This window comes from Malus domestica, chromosome 13, assembly GCF_042453785.1.
Source record: "Malus domestica chromosome 13, GDT2T_hap1".
Lineage (NCBI taxonomy): Eukaryota > Viridiplantae > Streptophyta > Magnoliopsida > Rosales > Rosaceae > Malus > Malus domestica.
The window spans coordinates 18482005-18490880 of NC_091673.1; the positions used below are offsets into that span (position 1 = coordinate 18482005).

Genomic DNA, 8876 nt, shown 5'->3' on the forward strand with positions numbered 1-8876 from the left:
AATGATGGTTTGGTTGAGGGTTTTAGGTCTCATCACATATAAATATACATTTTAATCTTATTAAAACAATTTGGTCCTATTACAACTATTGGTCCATGTGATTGACTTAGTAGTATATAATACTCCCACTAAGCTTGTAAAACGGTTTTTAAAGCAAGAGTATATGGTACTACTAACATAAGGTTTGCATTCATTGATGGACTATATAGTTGCCTTAGGGCCTTAGGATGACTATGAACCTATGATTAGATCCAACACAAGCCTAGTGTTGAATCTCGGTCTAGGGTTGGTGATTGATTTTAGTCACGCGTTTAATCATATTAAGGCGTGTTTCTCCTATTGGGCGTTGGACCCAACTACTCCAATTTCATGCATATCAAATAAAACAAGAAAAGGAGTACTTCAAAGTAAAGAAGAGCTTATGCTCTTTTACAACATTTGAATAATACAAATTACTTTAAAGTAAAGAAGAGCTTATGCTCTTTTACAACATTTGATCAAATCAAATTACAACCAAAATCTAATCTACACATTCCCATGGTTCAAACAAATTTGAGACGGCCTTTCACATAGCTCAATTATCGTAGGCTTAGGTTCATAATCACCCTTTAATTAATTAACGCTTTAACTAATTGAACTTTGAATGCAACATTGTCATTTGGGTTTTGTATCCAGAGAATTGATTTAAATGGAGCTAAATGAAATGAAAATCCAATTCTCATTTAAAGAGACAAAACCATTTTGTTCTTAACCTAATTTGGGCCAAAATGCAATAACCTCAACTTTTTGGGCTATGTTGCAATACTTAAACTTTTGAGCTCATTTTGTAAAAACACAAAAGTCCATTACTTCATGTAATTACAACTAGAACCCAAAAATTTCATCAAATTCAAAAACTTCATTAAAGGAACAAATCAATTTGTCCTTTAATGATTTTGGGCCTTTACGTAAATATGTAAACTTTTGGGTCAAACTACAAATACACAAAAGTATCAAAACTTTATGTAATTGCATAAAAACCCCAAAAACACCCCACTTGTAGGGTGGCCGGTTTTGGTGAGAGTGAAGCCTCAAAATTTTGAAATTTTTTCAACAAAGTCATAAAGCCATGTGGGTTGATGTGAATAAAGCCATGCAAGTGGAAATGGGTTGGTGTGATATAGGTGTGTAAGAAAAAAAATAATTATGTACATTAATTCAAACACTCTATCAACATTTCCATCACCTTTTCAAATAAATGTTTTGTTGATAGATAAGTCACACCAACCAACACAAAACAAAGACTTTATGAAATCAACCAAAACTTTGAATCAAAACACCAAACCTTTTTGTTCTTGGTAAGAACATCAAGAACAATGAAGAACATCCATGAAAACCCATAAGAGCTCCATGAATGTTTTCAAGCAATAAAACTCAAATTTTCATTACTCAAAATGGGGTTAACATCCTAGGGTACTTAGGGGTTCCAAAAGTCACCTTAAAACACTTTTAATAAGACAAACATGAACCCAAAAAATCACACTTTGGATTTGGCCGAAAATCCCCAAAAACATGGCACCAAATTTTAGCTCCAAAATTCATGCTCATATGAACTACATCTACAACATTTGAGATGGCAAATTTTCTAGCAAAATTTACATTCAAAGAAGCAAGAATAAAGCTTGTAACAATTACAACATTCAAATCATAAACTATGAAAATACAAAACCCAAAAGGATTCACCAACTACTAGACCTAGGCTCTGATACCACTTGAAGGAAATTTTGTGAAAACATGTTCATTTGAGCAACATCTATAGCATGCAATTAACAATTAAAAGGCGGAATCATGCTTGCATGCACTCAAAACAAAACATAACCCATTAAATTCAAAGCCTAGTAGTTAGGTGAACCAAGACTCAACTCAAAACAAAGTGAGTTGAGAAATTATACCATTGATTCCTCTTTGCATAAGCAAAGGATAATCACCCAAGAGATAGGGCCTTCATTCCTTGCTTCTTAGATCCATGGATTTGGATGGAAGAATAGGTTTCTCCAAGTTCTCAAAGTTGAAAACCTCTAAGTCTCCACACCAAGGAAAGATTGATGAAGAAATGAGTGACCTAGATGAAGTAAGATTGCTAGCTAAATTCCTCTAGGGTGGCCGGCCTCTTAGAGAGAAAAGAGAGTTTGTGTTCTCATCTTTTCTCCAAAAGAAACCCTAAATGAATTTTGGCTATAAAGTCATATTTATACCTACATTCATTGGAGTGGCAAACTTGTAATTAAGTCCAAAACCCACTCCTTTATCAATATGGCCGGCCATAGGGTTTCATTGGGCTTTTTAGGCCTTTGTGAATTATTTGTCATTAAGTTGTCATACAACTTAAGTCGATGGGCTTGACGTTCGAAGCCCATTGGGCCTTGAGGCCCAAAACTAACCCGTGGTCTTTTAACGAACTTTATTCGTTTGATTAATTAACATATTAATTAATCCTTGCCATAAATAATTAAACCATTTAATTATCCTTACTCATCTCCTTTGTTTCTTCAATCTCTACCTTACACGGTGTACGATCCATTAGGTTCCTTTTAGCGAGGCAGTGGGCGATTAGAACTTTTTCAAATCGATTGTGAATTGAAACTTACTTTCAATTCTCCCTTCAGTGATTATACACATTTAGGGCTTCTACAAACCATGAGTGACACCTAGCAGTATGTCATGGTTACCCAAGCTAATCAGAAGAGGTGGAGAACCTATTCAGTTTAGGATTACAATGCAATACGGTCTTTCTCTAATACAATACTCTTGACCACATTGTTTGGTTTGATAGTTTATTCATGTCTACTATCCAATGTGATTCATTTACTTATATGATTACCTTGAATGTGATTTGGAACGACTTCCTAAATCTCATTCATACTCTGGCCAGAGATTCTTAATCATATCATTGAGTATTCTCCCTCAAACGGTTTGAAGGTTAGAGATCCATTGTTGCGCATTCACTTGCCTCCATGGCTAAGTGGCTTAACCCCAACTATGCCGTGGACACCCGCGAATGGAGTGACTTTGATATAATCAAAGATCAAGGACCTAACCACAAGACAACTATGATGCCTCAGGTCAAAGGACTACTTTGCATTATCCTAACCATGAGTTCTCATGTGACATGAGTATGAGAACTCTTCGTTGATCGTGTTCAGTGAACTCATTCCTTATTGAGCAACTACGTACTTGTCTTGGTGTCAGTCACACCAATGACTCAAGACCAGTCACTCTCACTAAGAGAAGACATAGCACATACTGATCTTAACGGACTGTCAATGTCCAATCGGCAATCCTATGATCAGGAATGTTTAGGATATGTATACGAAAGAGAATGGTCTCATGAATCTAACTTCTTTAAATTACATTCTTCTTATTACATATTCCTTGGACTCATCGTTTAAGCATATAACATTTATATGAGACGGTTTAAAACAATAATCTATGCCCTTGATATTAAACTAGATTAGTTTAACATGTGAAATGTCCGTAAAGTATCATCATATGATTGGTTTTAGGGCACATTTCCAACATTAGCGGCTAGCCAATCATCTGCCCTTACATAAAAGTGTGGTAGACCTCTTGGTTTAGAGGATTCACACCCCCGGAAGAGGAAATCCACGACATAAGGTCCCAAAGAGCCTACCGTGAATCTGACTATTGCTTACTCATTATATCCAACTTATGAGGAAATTCTAGATTGTGGAAGCGTGCTGGAAGAAACGAATCCTCGTCCCAAGAATCATGAGATTTCGGTTTATTATGTTAGCTTAAATGATGTGTGGCGTAGAAATGAGATGATTGTCGACGATGCATTAGCATTTGCAGTAGTTACTGAGATCATGTTGAGCGATGACATTGAACCGCGTTCCGTTGATGAATGTCGACATAGAACTGATTGGTCAAACTGGAAACAAGCAATCCAAGTCGAGCTCGATTTTCTTGCAAAACGTAAGGTGTTTGGACTTGTAGCTCTTACTCCTCCACATGTGAAGCCCATTGGCTACAAGTGAGTTTTTGTTCGGAAGCATAATGAGAAGAACAAAATTGTGCATTACAATGCTCGTCTTGTTGCACAAGGCTTCTCACAATGTCCTGAGATTGACTATGAAGAAACTTATTCACCCGTTATGGATGTGATTACTTTTTGTTACCTTATCAGTTTGGTAGTTTTTGAAAAATTGAGTATATGCAGCTGATGGACGTAGTAACTGCGTATCTCTATGGGGATCTTGATATAGAAATTTATATAAAAGTTCATGAAGGACTTACATTTATTGGTTCAAATATTTCCAAACCCCGAAACATGCTCTCAATTCGGCTGAGGCATTCATTCTACGATTTGAAGCAATCTGGAATAATATGGTATAACCGTCCGAGTGAGTATTTGACTAGTCAAGGATATATGAACAACAAACTATGCCCTTGTGTGTTCATTAAAAAGTCACATTTTGGATTTGCGATTGTTGCAGTATATGTCGATGACATAAATCTCATCGAAACTCCTGAAGAGCTTGCGAGAACTACCGCGCACCTGAAGTCAGAATTTGAGATGAAAGATCTAGGTAAGACTCGATAATGTCTCGGTCTCGAGATAGAGCACCGTTTGGATGGAATCCTAGTACATCAAGTGAACTACACCCAGAAGGTGTTGCGCTTCTTTAATGAGGATAAAGTGAAGCCTTCAAGTACTCATATGGTCGTTCGATCGCTAGATGCAAAACGAGATCCTTTCCGTCCGAATGAGGATGATGAAGAGATTTTGGAGCCTGAAGTTCTTTATCTAAGTGCGATAGGCGCTTTATTGTATTTATCTCAATGCACTAGACCTGGCGTCTCTTTCGTTGTTAATCTTTTGGCAAGATATATTAACGCACCAAGACGCAGACATTGGACTGGCATGAAAGACATCTTCTGTCACCTTAAGGGTATTACTGATTTGGGCTTATTTTATCCCTATGGATCCTCGAGTGATGCCACACCCCTTACTTTTTGAGTCGATTCTCGCCTTGTTGGTTATACCGACGCAAGATACTTGTCTGATCTGCACAAGGCGCGTTCTCAAATGGGTATGTCTTTACTGTTGGAGGCATTGCAATCTCTTGAAGGTCAACTAAACAGACCTTAGTTGCCATTTCGTATAACCATGCTGAAATTCTCGCCTTACATGAAATAACTCGAGAATGTTTTTGGTTGAGAGCAGTTGTGGGCCACTGTAGATGTCCTTACGATGATCTTTGAAGACAACGCAACATGCATCGAATAACTCAAGAAAGGTTATATTAAAGGAGACAACACCAAGCACATTACATCGAAGTTCTTCTTTTCACATCAAGAACAAGTGCATCAGAAGATTGAAGTCACGTAAATCCGTTCACAAGACAATCTGCCCGACCTCTTCACCAAATCACTGCTAAAGACGTTTCAGAAGCTTGTTCATGGAATTGGTATGCGTACACTTTATGAGTTGTAACATTGCTGTTTCTCTTTGGAATTGTGTCAAACTCAGAGGGAGTATCCTGAAGAATACTTGCTTGATCTTAATGTACTATTTTCCCCTACGATTAGGAGCATTTTTTCCACTGGGTTTTTGCTACCTAACTAGGTTTTAATAAGGCACTCACCTTGGGCTGGTCATATCTTTGATGATGTCCCATAGACGTTTCTTTTGACTTTGCATTTCCTACACATTTTTCCTTAGACTATGGATTTTGTCCTTACTCGGGTTTTTGCCATAGCCTTAGGGTTTTTTTTTAGTGAGACTCGTTTACTTATGGAAGTTCCTACCTTGAGAATAAGCGTTGTTCCTTAGAATCAGTGCTAACGAGTTGACTTCCTCAACTTCTGCATGATGCTGAATCTACCTTGAGTATTTACACACTCAAGGGGGAGTGTTGTAAACTTTCCTAGTTTATATGTGATTGTGTAAATTCTAAATTAGATTTGATTCTAGTTATCCTTTCCTATTACAACTTGTATTCCTTGGGGATGAAGGAATTTCTGGTCTCCTTTACTATTATAAATAAAGGCACTATGTATGAGGGATAACACACACATTCTCCTACAATTCTACAAACACTTCTCTCTCAATATCTCTTCTCCTTACCACTGGCCCCCTTACCCTTGTCAGATAAAATAGGCTACAACAGATCACTCTATTATAACGTATGACCTCATTTTAATCCACAACATTCTAATTTTTACAAATGGTTGCGATACATCATCCAAGAAAATTTTACTATGGTGGTCTCGTATATTCTATGCATCAATATTGTTGGGTTTAAATCTTGGTCATTGGATCTTTGACCAAGAACCTAACAATAAAAAACTTAGTGTATTAAATACCTCTAAGCCTGCAACGGGTTCCTACCCCCTTTACCTATCTCATTTACCCATGTTCATCACGTGACTCTACATATCACAAGATGATTGAGATAGGTACGAACCTGGAATATGTAAAGTTACCTCACACTGAGACGCATATACATACATACATACATACATACTGTAAAACCCCAGCAATATATATTTAGTTTTCTGGAGCTTGAAAAGGTTTGTTTGGGTTAAAGTGGGCGTGTGTAAAAAAAAAAAAAATTTGGAGAACACGTGTGTGTAAAAGGAATGGAGAGCATGTGTTTGTAAGATGATTCCTTCATCTTTTGGTTCGGTGCACTGTTCCCAAAAAGGGCAGAAAGGAATAGAAATAGCTATGGGTTTTCTCTGGGTGTCGAAGGAAGAAGAAAAATGCATTGGGTAATCTTTAGACATCCGAATGGGAATCCGTTTTCGCCTATGTGATCAAGAAATCTACCTCTACGAACGAAGGTAAGAATTCAATGCTTATTTGCAGATTCGAAATTATATTTTAGTTGGGGATTTCAAGGTAATAACTTTAAAAATTTATGTTGAAGTGCGATATGGTTGAATTGAGGGTCCTGGAAGTCTCAAGGCTGGTTGAACAACATAATTAGAGAAGATTGAGGTAAAATTTTACTAGTTCTGGAGTTTTGGAATTTAAGTGTGCTTTGGCTGTTTATTGGCATTGGATATATGGCTTCTAAATGGATTTCATAGAGAAGGTGAATTAAACTGGGGTTTATGTGAATAAAGATTGGATTGGTTATTTTAGGGTTATACATGCACTGTGCAGATGAAATTGAGATGTGTTGGTTTATGTTGGTGCATGTGAACTGTATATTGATATGTTCTTTTTCAGAATAGGCACTTTCTTGGCTTAAGCAAGACCAAGAGATAAGAGTGAACAACTTGTGGAACGAGTTAGTACCTAAAGCTTGGAATATCAGGTAGGGGGACTCACACCCTGGTTAGTGATTTTCGGTATGTCTTATGTATGTAAATGTGGATGCGGGCAAGCTATGCATTGAATTTTGTCGTTGTGTTAAAACTGCATGTTAGGGAAATAAGTTTGATTTTTTTCTAGCATGTGAATTATGTCGTTCTAAATTGTAATGACAACCTGAGAGTGAAGGGGGCTGTGTGACTACCCTGGGCTTCGATCCCCTAAACCTTCGGAGGGTCCTATACAAACGGACTCGTACCATTAACTGTAAGGGCAGGGTACTTGTGTCTATGTGGTATAGGTTGTAAGTGGACAATCTCGCTACCCTACCTTGTGTTGTTACTTGAGAATTTCTTTTAGGTACGGTAGTTGGCCGCGTGTTCGGTTGTCTGAACAAATAGAATGCAGGGATCCCACTATGGTTAATTATAAGCATAAAATAAATTTTAACTCATGCCAAAGCATTTTGTTGTGCAAATTATTTCCTTAATATGTTGTACAAAGGTATATATTTTCAAACCTAGCTAGGGTGCCTCTCGAGGGGGGGGGGGCAAATGATTGTATGTGATGCTCACCCCTACATTTTCAGGTGCTGTGCAAGAAATAATGGAAGAGTTGGACTAAGGTGTGCGGTTGTAGCTTGTCAACCTAAAAGCTTCCAACCAGAAAAGCAACTTTTGAAATGTAAATATTGATTTTCTGGTTTCAGTGAAAACTGTCTGTGTTTATCCTCTTTGCTTCTGTATATATATATATATATATGTCTGAACCTATCACTCCTTTGGCTTGTAAACTGAACTTTTGGAACTTCTGTTGTAAAAAGGTTGCTTAAGAAATGGTTTGAATGTTTTGGTTTCCACTTAAACTCTGATATTTATTTGATATAAATTTTAGAGGCCTTGCGTATTTTAAAGATATATGAGAATTGTCATGTTCTAAGTTTGAAGCATACAACTCTCATGTGTTTTTAAGATTCGCGACGCTGTCACGTTACTTTTTGGGTCGTGACACATGCATACATACATACATACATACATACATACATACATACATACACATACATATACATATACATACATATACAAATACATATACATATACATACACATACATATACATATACATATACATATACATATACATACACATACATATACATATACATACACATACACATACACACACACACACAAACACACACACATATATATAGTTGAAAGTTGACAACTTTCGTTTGGAAAACTCTATTCAGGGCCACTTTGTCCAGTATTTTGTGTAGCTTTATATCCACACAGATCAATGCCGCAGTATAGCGATAATGATTGACATAGCCAAAAGAATCCTTGGACTCTCTGTGTAATTTCAGTTGAATACAATTCATAGTTTCAACTGCAGAGTGCCCTTCATGTACACATAAAAATATCCAAGGTAAAAATTTTAGAATAACTATTGTGGATGCAAATTTCTTCTTTCTTGTTCTTGAACGAAAATGCAACTGCAAAAACAATTAACATCTTAGGTCAAGGCCGAGAGCTTCACGTGCTCACGATGA

At 36.9% G+C, this 8876-nt stretch overlaps 1 long non-coding RNA gene across 1 annotated transcript; it reads left to right on the top strand.

The window, feature by feature from the left end:
* Positions 1–6637: 6637 nt before the first annotated feature.
* On the top strand, positions 6638–8183 carry LOC103403038 (uncharacterized). Its single transcript, XR_524132.4, has 4 exons — positions 6638–6849; positions 6936–7006; positions 7241–7328; positions 7914–8183. It is a non-coding gene; the product is annotated as an uncharacterized lncRNA (long non-coding RNA).
* Positions 8184–8876: the final 693 nt, after the last annotated feature.